General features: G+C 37.0%; 2 long non-coding RNA genes across 2 annotated transcripts in view; one reads left to right on the top strand and one right to left on the bottom strand.

Annotated features, from left to right (window-relative positions):
• Nucleotides 1–3,308: 3,308 nt before the first annotated feature.
• On the bottom strand, nucleotides 3,309–16,035 carry LOC103096123 (uncharacterized). Its single transcript, XR_458580.2, has 2 exons — nucleotides 15,872–16,035; nucleotides 3,309–3,412 (listed from the first exon to the last, which is right to left on the bottom strand). It is a non-coding gene; the product is annotated as an uncharacterized LOC103096123 (long non-coding RNA).
• LOC103095881 (uncharacterized) overlaps nucleotides 13,136–16,079 on the top strand; it is a 69,103-nt gene continuing 66,159 nt past the window's right edge. The window contains exon 1 of the long non-coding RNA XR_008915436.1: nucleotides 13,136–15,044. This is a non-coding gene — a long non-coding RNA (uncharacterized LOC103095881). The remainder of the gene's footprint in view (nucleotides 15,045–16,079) is intronic.

Below are 16,079 nucleotides of genomic sequence, written 5' to 3' on the forward strand. Positions count from 1 at the left end.
GTTATTTTCAATGGAATTTCTCTTTCTGTCTCTCCTGACTGGATTTTGTTGGTAGTTTATAGAAAAGCTGATGGTTTATGCTTTTTTATTTTAAATCTTGGTATTTGTCTGAAGTTATCATTTAATTAATTTATAATGAATCTTGGAATATTTACATAGATAAACATATTTCTTGAAAAAAATAATAGTTTTTTTCTTCTTTGCCTATAGTTAAACTCTCAGTTTCTATTTATTGCATTCCTGTAGCTGGCTGAACTTTATCTTTCCTGTTTTGGTTAGAAGTAGCTGTACCATTTCTTTTCTTTTCTTTTCTTTTCTTTTCTTTTCTTTTCTTTTCTTTTCTTTTCTTTTCTTTTCTTTTCTTTTTTCCTTTTCTTCTCTTTTCTTTCCCTTACTTTAAGAGTGGTAAGGGCTATAGGTAATGGTAATGTGACTTTCCCAGAGTCACATAGCTGGGAAGTGTCTGAGGCCAGATTTGAATTTAGGACCTCCCATCTCTAGGCCTGGCTCTCAATCCACTGAGCTACCCAGCTGCCCCTATTTTTTTTATTACTTTATCATTTTTTTTAAGTTAAACTCTTACCTTCAAGGCCAAAGAGTGGTAAGAGCTAGGCAATAGGGGTTAAGTGATTTGCCCAGAGTCACATAGCTGGGAAGTGTCTGAGGCCAGATTTGAACCTAGGATCTCCCATCTCTAGCCTGACTCTCAATCTACTGAGCCACATGCCCCTATCAATTGTTTTAAAATTTGTTCTTTGACCCATTCATTGATTCTTTAGGATTAAATTTAGTCTCTAATTTTTAATAATTTCTTCAAAGGTTGTATTTAATATAAGTAATGCATTGTGTTCAGTTAAAGATATGTTCAATACCTATACCTTTCTGGATTTGTTTGTGAAGTATTTATACACATCAAAAAAAGTGGTCAATTTATTTATTTATTTAGAGGTGCCATGCACATCTGATAAATGTGTACACTCTTTTATATGCCCATTGAATAATTATCAAACAAGCTACCATATTTAACTTTTCCAAAATTCTATTTATGTACTTAAACTCTTTGTAGTTTATTTTATAGTGTGGAAGAAGTACTTTGAAGGGCCCTATTTTAGTTTTACTATCTATTGTTCCCTAGAAACCAATTTATTTTTCTTTTTAAGTATTTGGATAGCATTATATTCACTGAATATAATTATTAATTTATTTTGAATGAATATATTGTTAATTTATTTTAAATAATGTCTTTAAACTTAATGTAGTTTCCATAATAATTTCTTTTAATATGTCTATTTTTTACTGTTATATTGTAAGAATTCATAATTTATACACCTGATTTTTGAAATTCACTTGAAGCATGATAATGATAAATTCTGACCTAACTTCTTGTTTTAGCTTTGTGTGAATGGTTAGGTTTTGAATGTGTTTGTTGTTAGCAACATATTGTTGGATTTTGGTTTATAATCCATTTTGGTATACTCTTCCATTTTAAGGATAAGATCATCTCATTCATATTGATAGTTATGGCTATAAATCTAATATTTGTCTATTCTTTTTTCCTTTGATTTTCCTTTGCAGAGAGAAAGAAATAGTGTAAGTGGAATATGCTCAACACTATTGATTTGTAATTGAAATAATCTGCTTTTTCTTTACTGGTTCTATTCTTTCTACCAGGAACCCAATCACATGTTTTTTCTTCCTTCCTTAATTTTCTTCCTTCCTTAACTTCTTTCCTTTTATTCTTCCTTCTGCCCATCATTATAAGACTACCCTACATAAATTAGTAGATGTGAATTCATAGGATCATAAATTTAGAGGTGGAAGGGACCTTAGAAGCCAGCAAATCCCACCTGTCTTTGTACAGATGAGGAAACTGAGACAAAGAAGTATTAAGTGACTTGCCTAAGGTCACAATTTTTAAGCATCTGCAGTGAGATTTGAATCCAGGTCTTCTAGACTCCATGTCTTACACTCTATTCACTGCTCCATGTCATGTCTTTATTAGGGTCAAAAATATTTTTTATCCTCTGGTATGTGATATGGAAATCACTTTAAAAGACTGATATATATTAATTTAAGGTCGCCAAGGAATTTAGCTATGTAATTCCTAAATGAAAACTCAAGTAACAGTCAACCTTTTATGGAGTTTTTAATTACAAACAGGAGGAAGAAAGGTATTAGAGAGAGAGAGAGAGAGAGGGAGAGAGAGAGAGAGAGAAAGGGGAGAGAAGGGAATAGGGCTTAATACCCCCTCTGCTTAGGCTGGGCCAAAGGCCCAAGCCCTTAGATAGCTGAGGCAAAGAAAAGAGATCAGTCCCTATCACTCACGTGACCAAAATGGAGAAACAGTCTCAGGGGCCTCCACCTCCAGCCTCCTTCAGAGCAAGCCCTCCTCTCAGATCTCTCCAGGAGCTCTCCCTCCAGGACCTCTCTCCTCTCAGCCTCCTTCAGAGCAAAACATCTCAGAGCCAAACCTCCTCCCTCTGTCCTCAGACCCTGCTATCTTTAAGGAAACCATCTAAGTCCCCTCCCCTCAGTTCTCACATCTACCAATCACTGTCGATGTCTCTTCTGTGCCAATGGTGGCTCTAGCTTAACCCAGGACTGCCCAAAGGTCTGTTTCCTTTGCACATGTCTGTTGAAGGTCATATTCTCAAATAATTAAATCTTGATCTTTGCTGCAGCCCTTCCTAAATCCTGTTACTCTGAGTAGGGTGGAGATTGTAAGTTCTAAGACCTGGTTCTGTCATTCCAAGTATCTCTATTGTATCAATTCTAAAATCAATCATGACTCAAAGAACTTCCTGTTCTATGCTTAAGCATAGGTCAAAGCCCTTTTCATTGTTTAGCAAAAGGTTTCTGTCCTAAAGTAGTCTTAAGTAGGGAAGAGAAGGATCCTCCCATGCCAAGAGTTTCACATTCCAATAGAGTTCTTACTAATAGTAGGAAATTTTTTCAAGTATGAAATTTCCCAATGATGAAATTTCCAACATTCATAAGTCTAAGAAATTTTAAGGTTTACAGGTAATGCATCTCTCTTCACTTAGCTTGATTGGCCTACAAACAATAGACATATATCACCAGACCCATATTAGAAACCTTTTCAGGTTAGTAGAATCTGTCAGATATTGCTTTCCACTCAAAGGAAAGCCTTTGAGAATTTGGTATCATTCCTACTCCTCCAATGGGGCATTTCAGGACTTTTATGAATGTCTGAGTGCAACAACTATATTTAGGAAGGGCCCTTAATCTTATAAACATAACATATCATAGACTAATTCTCTGCCCTTGAGGGTCTTGCAAACTAAAACTTTTTGCCATATTTTATCTTCAATCTAGTTAGTCTGTTAAATGAAGCCTGAGTAAAGTTTTGTTAATTCTGGATGGTGATCTTCTTGCCTCCAGGAATACGTCCCTGGAAAAGAAAAAGGTAGGAAATTTTATTGGGTTCCACTTCCTACCAGAGACAATTATTGAAATTATTCAACATTAATTTAGTTATCTATAGTTTCATATATAAAACAACTGAGGCTTAGGGATAATACATAATTTTCCCATGGCCACTTTGATAGGCCCAATATGTACTCTGGTCTGCTACATAGGCAGGGCTAGTTTTTCTAAGGTTCTACCACATGGAATGGACTGGCTTTTTCCAAGGCTCCACCCCATGTAGATTGGGATTATTTTCTTTAAAAGATATTGAAAACATCCTCAAGACTTAATTGGCCTGGATGAGTTAAGCTTGAACAATTAATATAGCTTCCTGGAGGCCAAAGTATAAAATCTGATACATGAGGAGTTGGGAGATCCTCCCTTGGCACCTGTACCCTAGCATGACCAACTCAGAAGCAGAGAAGCTATGCCCAAATAAATCAATGCTGTATCTTTGCTGATTATCCTTTCTATGCTATGGCTCAGTAAATTTCTTTTTGTTAATTGTTAGATAGTCTACAAGTGACTCATTTAATTTCAGATCCAAACTTGAACCACCTGAATGGTATGGGTAAGCTTAGCCACCCAGCTAGTACCAGGGACAAGACACAAGACTAGGTCTCCAAATATAGGACTTTTTCTGCTATATTACACATATATTTTGTATTGTATATCTTTTCACATATAGCTGAGGACCTCAATGAATGAGATGTTTAATGTAAATGATCACACATTAAAGAATCAGTCTATTAATAAACACACACATATTCATCATTCATCATCTATTTTATAATTAATACTAACTCAGTTTTACTGGAGTTTCTGCCTGGCACTGACATTAGGTGGAAGAAATATCTTATCAGGGTTTCCTGAAAATGTTAAATTATACTGTTACTGAGTATTACTTTTCTCACTGCAATATTCCAGTCCTTGACCTTTTTTTGAGCAAAAAAGACTTCTGTGGGGAGTCAAGATGGAGGTTTAGAAGCAGCAAAAGTTCAGACCTCTGAAAACCCTTCCTTACCAATCACAAACTGAATGCTCCTGGGGGACTGCAATTCAAACTTAACAGGACAGAGGTGGGGAACCCTCCTTCTGGACTCAATTCAAAAGGTACCCCCCCAAAAGCTGGAATCCGAGAACACTCAGGTCTAAGGGGAAGGCAGAAGGAAGATCCCAGGACCCCTCCCCCAACCCAGAGTGTTGAGCCCCCAGCCTCAGTGGGAACCTCTGGGCAGGCAAAGGTGCTGGTCTGGAGGGTGTACCTTGTGAGCAGGGCTGGGCCAGGCTCAGAGCGTCCAACACAGGTAGCAGGGAGCAGCCATAGAGAGACTGAAGAGCCTGAAGCCCCATGGCTGGGTCCTTCCATCTGACTCCAGTCTCACTGGAGGCTTTTGCCTCGGGGCACACCCAGACCAACCCAGTTGAACCTAATCCCATCAGGAGTCCTCAGAGCTCAGGGAGGCCAGGCCCCCTCCTTCACTAGAGTGCAGGGCCTCCCTCAAGGACAGGAACCTCTGGGCGGGCAAAGGCACTGGTGTACCTTGCGGACAGTGCTGTGCCAGGCTCAGAGAGTGAAACACATGCAGCGGAGAAGCAGTTGGAGAGAACTGGAGAGAGCCTGGGTGTCTGAGACTGAGACCTTCCATTAGGCTCCAGCTTTCCAGGTGTCTTCGGCCTCAGAGCACATACAGCCCAACCCCGTTGAACCTTATCTGATCAAAAGCCTCCAGAGGATGGGGAAGCCAACATTCCTCCCCCAGAGACTATACCAAGAGATCTGACAAAGCTCCAAGAGGGGAGACTGACAGCCCCAAAACAAAAAAAAAATGAGAGGAGCAAGAGCACAGACAAATACAGGGAGCAAAGAAGGGGTAAACACAAGCAAAAAATAGAAAAAGAAGAAAGAAATTACAATAGACAGCTACTGTACTGATAATGAGCAAAGAGCGAACGAACAGAAGGGGAGGGATCAGCAAAGGAAAAGTCAGAAATCCCAGCGAATTGGATACAGGCTTTGGAAGAACTCAAAATGCAATTCAAAACACAATTAAGAGAGGTTGAAGACAATTGGGAAAAGAACTTAAAAACTAATATAAATCATCTGGAAACAGAAAATAATGTTTTGAAAGCAAAAATCAACCAGCTGGAAAATGAGGCAAAGGAGATGAAAGATGAGGTGAAGAAGATGAAAGATGAGAAAAAGGAGATGAAAGATGAGGTAAAGAGGATGAAAGATGACCTCCAAAGAAAATCAGACCAGAATGAAAAGGATGACCAAAAAGCCAGGGATGAAATCCAGTCTTTAAGAACCAGAATACAACAACTAGAATTAAGTGACCTCACAAGGCAGCAGGACACTATAAAACAAAACCAAAAGAATGAAAAAATTGAGGAAAATATGAAGCATCTCATTCACAAAACAGAGGATTTAGAAAATTGTTCAAGGAGAGACAATTTAAGAATCATTGGTCTACCAGAAGACCATGACAAAAGAAAAAGCCTGGACATCATACTACAGGAAATTATTAAAGAAAACTGCCCTGATATCCTAGAACAAGAGGGAAAAGTGGAGATTGAAAGAATCCACAGATCACCTCCTGTACTTAATCCCCAACTGACAACACCCAGGAATGTTATAGCCAAATTCAAGAACTATTAGACCAAAGAAAAGATATTATAAGCTGCCAAGAAGAAGTCATTCAGATACCATGGAACCACAGTAAGGATAATGCAGGATCTGGCTGCATCCACACTGAAGGACCGAAAGGCATGGAATATGAAATTCCAGAAAGCAAGAGAACTAGGTCTACAAACAAGAATCAACTACCCAGCAAAACTGACTATATTCTTACAGGGGAAAGTATGGTCATTCAACAAAATAGAAGAATTCCAAGAATTCGTAAAGAAAAGACCAAACCTGAACAGAAAATTTGATGTCCAAGCACAGAACTCAAGAGAATCATCAAAAGGTAATTAAAAAAGAGGGAAAAAGAAAAACAAAACAAAATAAAACAAAAAAATTTTTTAAGAGACTCAATAAGTTAAAATGATATGTATCCCTTTAAGAAAAGAGGTCATTGGTAACTCTTAAAAACTGTTGTTATTACCTGGGCAGCAAAAAGAAGTATACTTAGAGAGAACAGTGACAAACTGTATAGGATGAAAGGAAAAGACATAAATAGGTATATAGATGTATGCATGCATAAATACATACACATGTGTATATATATATATGTATACATATATATATATATATATAACTAGAGCAAAAAAATAGGTTAATATTAAAAGAAATGGGAAAAGAGACAAATGGGGATAAATTTATATGTCACAAAGAAGCTTATGGTGGGAGGGGGGAGAACATCAATACACTGGAAGGGTAAAGAGGTCGGAGATAGGAAATATTCAACTCTTATGTGCTTTGAAATTGACCCAAAGAGGGAAGAAGAATCCAATCCATTATGGCAAAGAATAGATTTGTGCCCTATAGGGGAGTAGAAGGGCAACAAATGGACTGGTGGGGAGGGAAGCAGTACAAGGGAGAGAGGGGGCAGGGGGTTAATTTTAGAAAGACTACAGGGAAAATAAGGGGGGGAATAAGAAGGGGGAGTAGAAAGGGAAGTAAAATAAGGGTGGGAATTAGGGGGACTGATTAAAAACAAACATTGGTGTAGAAGGAAATAGTGAAAGAAGAAAAGGCAGGAACAGGAGTAGAAATCAAAATGCTGGGTAATACACAGCTAGTAATCATAACTTTGAATGTGAATGGAATGAACTCATCCATAAAACACAAGTGAATAGCAGAGTGGATTAGAATCCAAAACCCTACCATATGCTGTCTATAAGAAACACACATGAGGAAGGTAGATATGCATAGGATGAAAGTAAGAGGGTGGAGCCAAATCTATTGGGCATCAACTGATAAAAAGAAGGCAGGAGTCACAATCATGATATCTGACAAAGCCAAAGTAAAAATAAATCTAGTTAAAAGAGATAGGGAAAGTAATTACATCCTGATAAAAGGCAGTTTAGACAATGAGGAAATATCTGTACTCAACATGTATGCACCAAATGGCATAGCATCCAAATTTCTAAAGGAGAAACTAGAGGAGCTCAAGGATGAAATAGATAGAAAAACTACTAGTGGGAGACCTGAACCTTCCTCTATCCAAACTAGATAAATCAAACCAAAAAATAAATAAGAAAGAGGTAAGAGAAGTGAATGAAATCTTAGGGACAAAAAGGAATATACCTTCTTTTCAGCAGAAATGGTACATTCACAAAAATTGACCATGTATTAGGACATAAAAACATTGCAAACAAGTGCAAAAGGGCAGAAATAATAAAAGCAACTTTCTCAAATCACAATGCAATGAAAATAATAATTAGTAAAGGAACATGGAGGGGTAAATAAAAAATTAATTGGAAATTAAACAATATGATTCTCCAAAACCAGTTAGTTAAAGAACAAATTGTAGAAACAATAACTTCATTGAAGAAAATGACAATGATGAGACATCCTTTCAAAACCTATGGGATGTAGCCAAAGCAGTACTCAGGGGGAAATTTATATCCTTGAGTTCATATATTAACAAATTAAGAATGGCAGAGGCCAATGAATTGGGCATGCAAATTAAAAAATTAGAAAGCGAACAAATTAAAAATCCTCAGATGAAGACTAAATTAGAGATCCTAAAACTCAAAGGAGAAATTAATAAAATTTAAAGGCAAAGAACCATTGATTTAATAAATAAGACTAGAAGCTGGTACTTTGAAAAAACAAATAAAATAGACAAAGTACTAGTCAGTCTAATTAAAAAAAGGAAAGAAAAAAACCAAATTGACAATATCCAAGATGAAAAAGGAGACCTCACCTCTAATGAAGAGGAAATTAAGGTAATCATTAAAAACTACTATGCCCAATTATATGGCAACAAATATGGCAATCTAGGTGATATGGATGAATACTTACAAAAATATAAATCGCCTAGACTAAAAGAGGAAGAATAAATTACCTAAACAACCCCATATCAGAAAAAGAAATTGAACAAGCCATCAAAGAACTCCCTAAGAAAAAATCCCCAGGTCCTGATAGATTCACAAATGAATTCTCTGAACCATTCAAAGAACAACTAATGCCAATATTATACAAACTACTTGACAGAATAAGCCAAGAAGGAGTTCTACCAAATTCATTTTACGACACAAACATGGTACTGATCCCAAAGCCAGGCAGGTCAAAAACAGAGAAAGAAAACTATGGACCAATCTCCCTAATGAATATAGATGCAAAAATCTTAAATAGGATACTAGCAAAAAGACTCCAGCAAGTCATCACAAGGGTTATCCACTATGACCAGGCAGGATTCATACCAGGAATGCAAGGATGTTTCAATATTAGGAAAACCATCCACATAATTGACCATATTAAAAAACAAACGGACAAAAATCACATGATTATCTCAATAGATGCAGAAAAAGCCTTTGATAAAATATAACACCTTTCCTATTGAAAACACTAGAAAGTATAGGAATAGAAGGGCCTTTCCTAAAAATAATAAACAGCATATATCTAAAACCATCAGCAAATACCATCTGCAATGGGGATAAACTAGAAGCCTTCCCAATAAGATCAGGAGTAAAACAAGGATGCCCATTATCACCTCTATTATTTAACATTGTAGTAGAAACACTAGCAGTAGCAATTAGAGAAAAAAAAGAAATTGAAGGTATTAAAATTGGCAATGAGGAGACCAAGCTATCACTCTTTGTGGATGATATGATGGTTTACTTAAAGAATCCTAGAGAATAAACCAAAAAGTTACTCGAAATAATCAACAACTTTAGCAAAGTTGCAGGATACAAAATAAACCCGCATAAGTCATCAGCATTTATATATATCTCTAACCCATTTCAGCAGCAAGAATTAGAAAGAGAAATACCATTTGAAATCACCCTAGACAATATAAAATACTTAGGAATCTATCTGCCGAGACAAACACAGGAACTATATGAACACAACTATAAAACACTCTCCACACAACTAAAACTAGACTTGAGCAATTGGAAAAACATTGATTGCTCATGGGTGGGACGAGCTAACATAATAAAAATGACAATCCTACCCAAATTAATTTACTTATTTAGTGCCATACCCATTGAACTACCAAAAAACTTCTTTACTGAATTAGAAAAAGCCATAACAAAGTTCATTTGGTAGAACAAAGGATCAAGGATATCCAGGGAAATAATGAAAAAAATACAAAGGAAGGTGGCCTTGCAGTCCCAGATCTCAAACTTTATCATAAAGCAGTGGTCATCAAAACAATTTGGTACTGGCAAAGAGACAGAAAGGAGGATCAGTGGCATAGACTTGTGGTAAGTGACCTCAGCAAGACAGTCTATGACAAACCCAAAGACCCCAGCTTTTGGGACACAAATCCACTATTTGTTAAAAACTGCTGGGAAAACTGAAAGACAATGTGGGAGAGATTAGGTTTGGATCAACACCTCACACTCTACACCAAGATAAATTCAGAATGGGTGAATGACTTGAACATAAAGAAGGAAACTTTAAGTAAATTAGGTGAATACAGAATAGTATGCTTGTCAGACCTTTGGGAAGGGAAAGATTTTAAAACCAAGCAAGACTTAGAAAGAGTCATAAAATGTAAAATTTGACTACATCAAATTAAAAAGCTTTTGTACAAACAAAACCAATGTAACTAAAATCAGAAGGGAAGCAACAAATTGGGAAACAATCTTCATAAAAACCTCTGACAAAGGTTTAATTACTCAAATTTACAAAGAGCCAAATCAATTGTACAACAAAATCAAGCCATTCTCCAATTGATAAATGGGCAAGGGACATGAATAGGTTGTTTTCAGATAAAGAAATAAAAACTATTAATAAGCACATGAAAAAGTGTTCTAAATCTCTTATAATCAGAGAGATGCAAATCAAAACAACTCTTGATGTATCACCTTACACCTAGCAGATTGGCTAACATGACACGAAAGAAAAGTAATGAATGCTGGAGGGGATGTGGCAAAGTCAGGATATTAATTCATTGCTGGTGGAGTTGTGAATTGATCCAACCATTCAGGAGGGTAATTTGGAACTATGCCCAAAGGGCGATAAAAGACTGTCTGCCCTTTGATCCAGACATAGCACTGCTGGGTTTGTACCCCAAAGAGATAATAAGGAAAAAGACTTGTACAAGAATATTCATAGCTGTGCTCTTTGTGGTGGCCAAAAATTGGAAAATGAGGGGATGCCCTTCAATTGGGGAATGGCTGAACAAATTGTGGTATATGTTGGTGATGGAATACTATTGTGCTCAAAGGAATAATAAAGTGGAGGAATTCCATAGAGACTGGAACAACCTCCAGGAAGTGATGCATAGCGAAAGGAGCAGAACCAGGAAAACATTGTACACAGAGACTGATACATTGTGGTACAATCGAATGTAATTGACTTCTCCATTAGTGTCAATGCAACGTCCCTGAACAATCTGCAGGGATCTAGGAGAAAAAACACTATCCACAAGCAGAGGACAAACTGTGGGAGTAAAAACACCGAGGAAAAGCAACTGCTTGATTACAGGAGTTGAGGGGATATGATTGAGGAGAGACTCTAAATGAAGACCCTAATGCAAATACCAACAACATGGAAATGAGTTCGAATCAAGGACACATGTGATACCCAGTGGAATCACGTGTTGGTTATGGGAAGGAGGAAAAGAAAATGATCTTTGTTTCCAATGAATAATGTTTGAAAATGACCAAATAAAATAATGTTTAAAAGGGAAAAAAATACTTCCATGGGTCTTCTCCAATCTTGACTCATGTTGCTTTTGAGAGACAGGTATGGGAAGAAAGTGCTTTCCTATATAAGAGTATTCTGGGTTCAGCTCTAATTGACTTGTGAGAGTAGACTGTTGAAATTTTCAGCGTGAGCATTTATGCCTTCAAAATCAGCAAAGGTTATAAATCAGGGCTTAATGTATTGTTTTGCTCAGTGTTTAGACTTAATTAAGTGAAGAAGAAAATGTTATTAATGAAGATTAAACTTAAATGTTTGTGTTCATTATATTGTAGAGGGCCTTTCCCATTTTAGGGGGACTGTCTCTAGTATTTGGGTTTTTTTCTAGGAAGTGGTCTTTGAGAATCACATTCTTCTAGTTCCTATTTCCACCTCTCTGTTCACCTTCTCCTCAAACCATTGGCTCTAAAACCAGTAGGGATAGTATTGTGAAGATGAAGGGCACTGGAGCTGGAATTAAGGGACCTGGGTTTGAATCCTAGCTCATGTTTACAAGTTGAGGTCTTTCTGGGCCTCAATGTCCTCATCTATAGAAAAAGAATAATAATATTAGGATTGCCTAACTCACAGAGTTTCTTTAAGGAAAATACTCTAGAAATGGGAGTTATTATTATAATAGTCTGTTTCTGATTGATCCTATTAAGAGAGTAAGCAGCCATTATAGATCAACTTAATCATCAAGTCCAGGCTGGAATAGGCTTTAGAGACATTGAAGACACTGAATTCCTTCATTTTTACATATGAGGAAACTAGGGTCCGGAGAGAGGATGTGTTTTCCATGTTATACAGCAAGTATTAATGACAGAGCACAGGTTTCCTAGGATCATAGGATATTAAGAGTTGTAAAGTCCTCAGAAACTATCTAGTCTACTCCATCCTTGACCATTCAGTCTTTTCTCAGAGATCTCCAGTGAAGGTGAATCTACTACTTCTTGAGGCAGCTCATTCTGTTTTTATATAGCCCTAGTTAGGATTTTTTCCCCCATAAGTTGAGCCTAACTCCATCTCTCTGTGAAATACCTACTTATTATTTCTAGTCCAATACTATTTTTTAACTATATTCTCTAACATCTTCTGGCATAGGCAGCCATTGGTGGCACATTAGATAGTCACTGCACCTGGAGTCAAGAAGATCAGAATTCAAATCCAACCTTGACATTTGTTAGTTATGTGACCCTTAGAAAGTAGCTTTAACCTCTGCTTGCTTCAGTTTCCTCAAATGTAAAATGGGGATGATAATAGTGTCTATCTCCCAGAATTATGAGGATCAAATAAGATAATATTTGTAAAGAAATTACCATAGCACCTGGCACATACCAGGTGCTTAATAAATGCTTATTTCTCTCTTTACAGACTAAATACACAGGTAGCCTTTATTTTCTTAGACTGAAGAGTCTTAGGTTGAAAGTATAGTTTCTATGCCCTCAAATAATTTACAGCCTAATAAGGCATACAATACCTAAAAAGTTGAATGAATGGTAGGTTGGGAATTAAGTCACAATATAAGACAATTATATGAGAAGTTTTGTACTCTCTCATATTGATTGTGTAGTAAGTAGTATAGAGAATGAGTGCTAGGAGCTCAGGACAGGAGTGATTACTGCCAGCAAGAGGAAGGTTTTATGGAGAAAGGGGAAAATGACCTGGTCCTTGAAGAAAGAGTAGGTCTGTAGTTAAAGTAGGGCATTTCAAGTAAGGTGAGAGAGCTGATCAAGGGTAGAAGAAGAAAGATATAAATATATTTGGATTGCAAGGTAGTGCTTAAGGTAGGGAAAAACAGTAAGCAGTCATCTGGGTCAGAGGATTTGTGTAGAGGAGGAATGGGAGTTACCAACACCCCCATTATCTGACACAGGAACACCCAAAAGATGAAGAAAGGGCTCATTAAGTGTTGAAAAGGATGTAGCTGTCATTGACCTTGTGACAAAGTCATCATTGCTCAAACACATGGCATTTTCTGCATCTAAGACCTAGGGAACTTTATATTAGCCCAGTTCAAAAAACTTTCCCATGGGCATGCAGAAACACCAGACACTAAGGGAAATTCACCCACAAAGAGCAGACATCTGTAAACTATACTACTTAGTCAGTCCTCATGTGGCTTTACCTTTGTCTTTCTCTTTGCCTCTTCCATGGACCATCAGCATTGTAAATAGCAATGCAGTGGGTAAACCTATAAACACTAGCCTAGAGATTCCACCTCTCTAAGCTCACTTTGCAAGCAGGCTTAGGCCAGGAGAGAAGTTGTGGCTAATAGTATGCCAGGAAATGCAATAACTGCTGGCTGTTGTCAGTAGTTGCTGCTCACTGGGCCCACAGGCTCTTGAGCTTCCTTTGTGTGGTAACAGGTGATAAAGACTGAAAAGACTAAATGGGGCCAGATTGAATAGGGCCTCGGATACCAAGCTAATCTTTACTAAGATCAGTGTCCCAGGGTAGGATTTGGGTAGACAAAAGTAAGATGAACTTCATTGTGAGTTATGGAGAGGTAATGCATTTAGGGAATAACATCATAAACTACTAATTATAGGATAATGAACTCCTAGCAATCAGTTATAACAAAGAAAAGGAGTCATTTTAGACCTATTATCTGATGAAAATAGCAGAAAGCTAGAGAAATTTATCTAGAGAAATGCAAACCAAAACAATTCCAAGATATCATCTCACAACCATCAGATTGGCTGAAATGATGAAAGGGCAAAATGAAAAATTTTGGAGGGGATATGGGAAAATGGAAACACAAATATACTGTTGGGGAAGCTGCGAACTAATCCAACCATTTTGGAGAGCAATTTAGTATTACACGTAGAGTTTTATAAAAATATGTAGACTTAAATCTAGTGATCTGATTGCTAGGTCTATTTCAAGATAATGAGGGGAAAAGGAAAAGAATGAACAAAAAAGAAAATATTTATGGCAACTGTGTCTCTAGTAGCAAAGAACTAGAAATTGAAGGGATGCCCATCAACTGGGGAATGGCTAAACCAGTTGGCATGTGATTTTGATGGAGTACTTCCATGCTATAAGAAATGATGAACAGGCTAATTTTTTTAAAAACTTGGAAAGAACTACAAGGGATAATGAACAATGAAATGAGTAGAACCAAGAGAACATCATACACAGCTATAGATTTAATGCTTGAAGAATAAATTGTGAATGCTACCTCCAGAGAATGAACTGAAAAATGAGTTATCTGTCACCTCGAGGATACCTTCTATGATGTGGGAAGGGGAGAGAGGGGTTGAGACACTTATAAATAAAATTCTATGAAAAAAGAATAAGAATACTTAAAAAATAGATTTTTAAGATTTATAATGTACTTAATTCACAAAAAGTAGAAAGTGTATTTTTATTCTCCAGTTTACACATAGCCAAGCATTTCAGACTTTGGACTTACTTAGATTGGGTCCACTTGAGGGTAGCTTAAAGTGCACCTTTCTTTGACTCATGTTGTTTCTACCCAGAATTCTCTTTGAGAAACCTCTGACTTTATCCTGTATAATTCATGTCTAGGTCTTCACAGGTGGGAGTCAAAGAGTTTCCATATTGTATACAAGTATTCCAAGTAATAATAAAAATTGGGTATAACAGTCTTTTTTCCACCCCACAAAAAATGCAAAAAATGACATATAGAGTTCACAGCAAGCCATTTATAGTTCATATGATTTCCTTTCCTTTTCAAGTGAGTCTCACCTTTCCCTCCAGGACCTATGAAGTTCTTCAGGTTCATAGCATCACCTGGTGGTTTGAACTCCACCAAAAGGAAATGCATTGGAGATTTCTAGAGGTAAGCCCTGACTTTTGGGGGAGTTTCCCTTTCATCTCAGACACGGACAGGCATCAGGTTTTTTTACCCTGAAGTCTTAGACTTTCCATGGAAGGGAAATATACTTATGTTTTCTACAGATGTAAGCTCCTTTTCATTGTACTTACATTGCCCAAATAATTTATGATAAGAGTAGAAGGCCAAATACTAGTCCTTCCTTCCCATGCCATAACTTTACTCTCTTGCTGATCTGCTCACTTCCAGGGATCACACACAATCTTCTCTCAAGAGGCTTCTGCTACCCAGCACCTCCCTTTCTGAGCACAGAACAAGTCAAATGGGTCCTTCACAGGTAGATTCAAAGTTTCAAAGGCTTTCCTCCCCCTAAATTGCTGAAGTTGATCTGAAAACTTCTCTGATCAACCAACCCCTTACATAAAGAGTAGGAAAGTGTCTAAGAAGGGTAAAGTGACCTGACCATCAGTTCACACAGTTACTTAATGTCAAAGAACGGATTTAAATTGTAAATAAAACAAAATATTCTCTCTTTTACTTCTCTACAAAAATCATGTGATTTTTTGGTTTAAGAGCCTTTATCCAGCTTTGTACTTTGAGAAGATGTTCAGGAACTGAAAATGATTAAAATAAAGTAACAGAGGGTTTGCACATGATGTACAGAAGGAAAAAATTGAGACATTTTGATCACAACCCCCCCCCCCAATCAGATACTATAAAATAATTGTGGCAGTTCTAGCTTGAAAAGCCCTACAAACAAAGATAAAATTACAAATGCTTATTAAAACAAAGTTAAATATTTGAGATCTAGCCCAAGTTTTGTCCCTACTGACCTTGAAGCAAGCCCCTTCCCCTTGTTGGGCTTTAGTTTATCATCTGACAAATGAAGCAGTTGGATTAGATAATCATTCCGAAAAGCCCTCCAGCTATGACATTGTATAGAATAGACCCTAAGGAGTCATCTAGCACCTACATTCTGTAAGTCTCTAAATCTAAACTAGATTTACATCTCTAACCTTTAGAGGTTGAGGTCATAGAGGG

This window comes from Monodelphis domestica, chromosome 1 (assembly GCF_027887165.1).
Source record: "Monodelphis domestica isolate mMonDom1 chromosome 1, mMonDom1.pri, whole genome shotgun sequence".
Taxonomy (NCBI): domain Eukaryota; kingdom Metazoa; phylum Chordata; class Mammalia; order Didelphimorphia; family Didelphidae; genus Monodelphis; species Monodelphis domestica.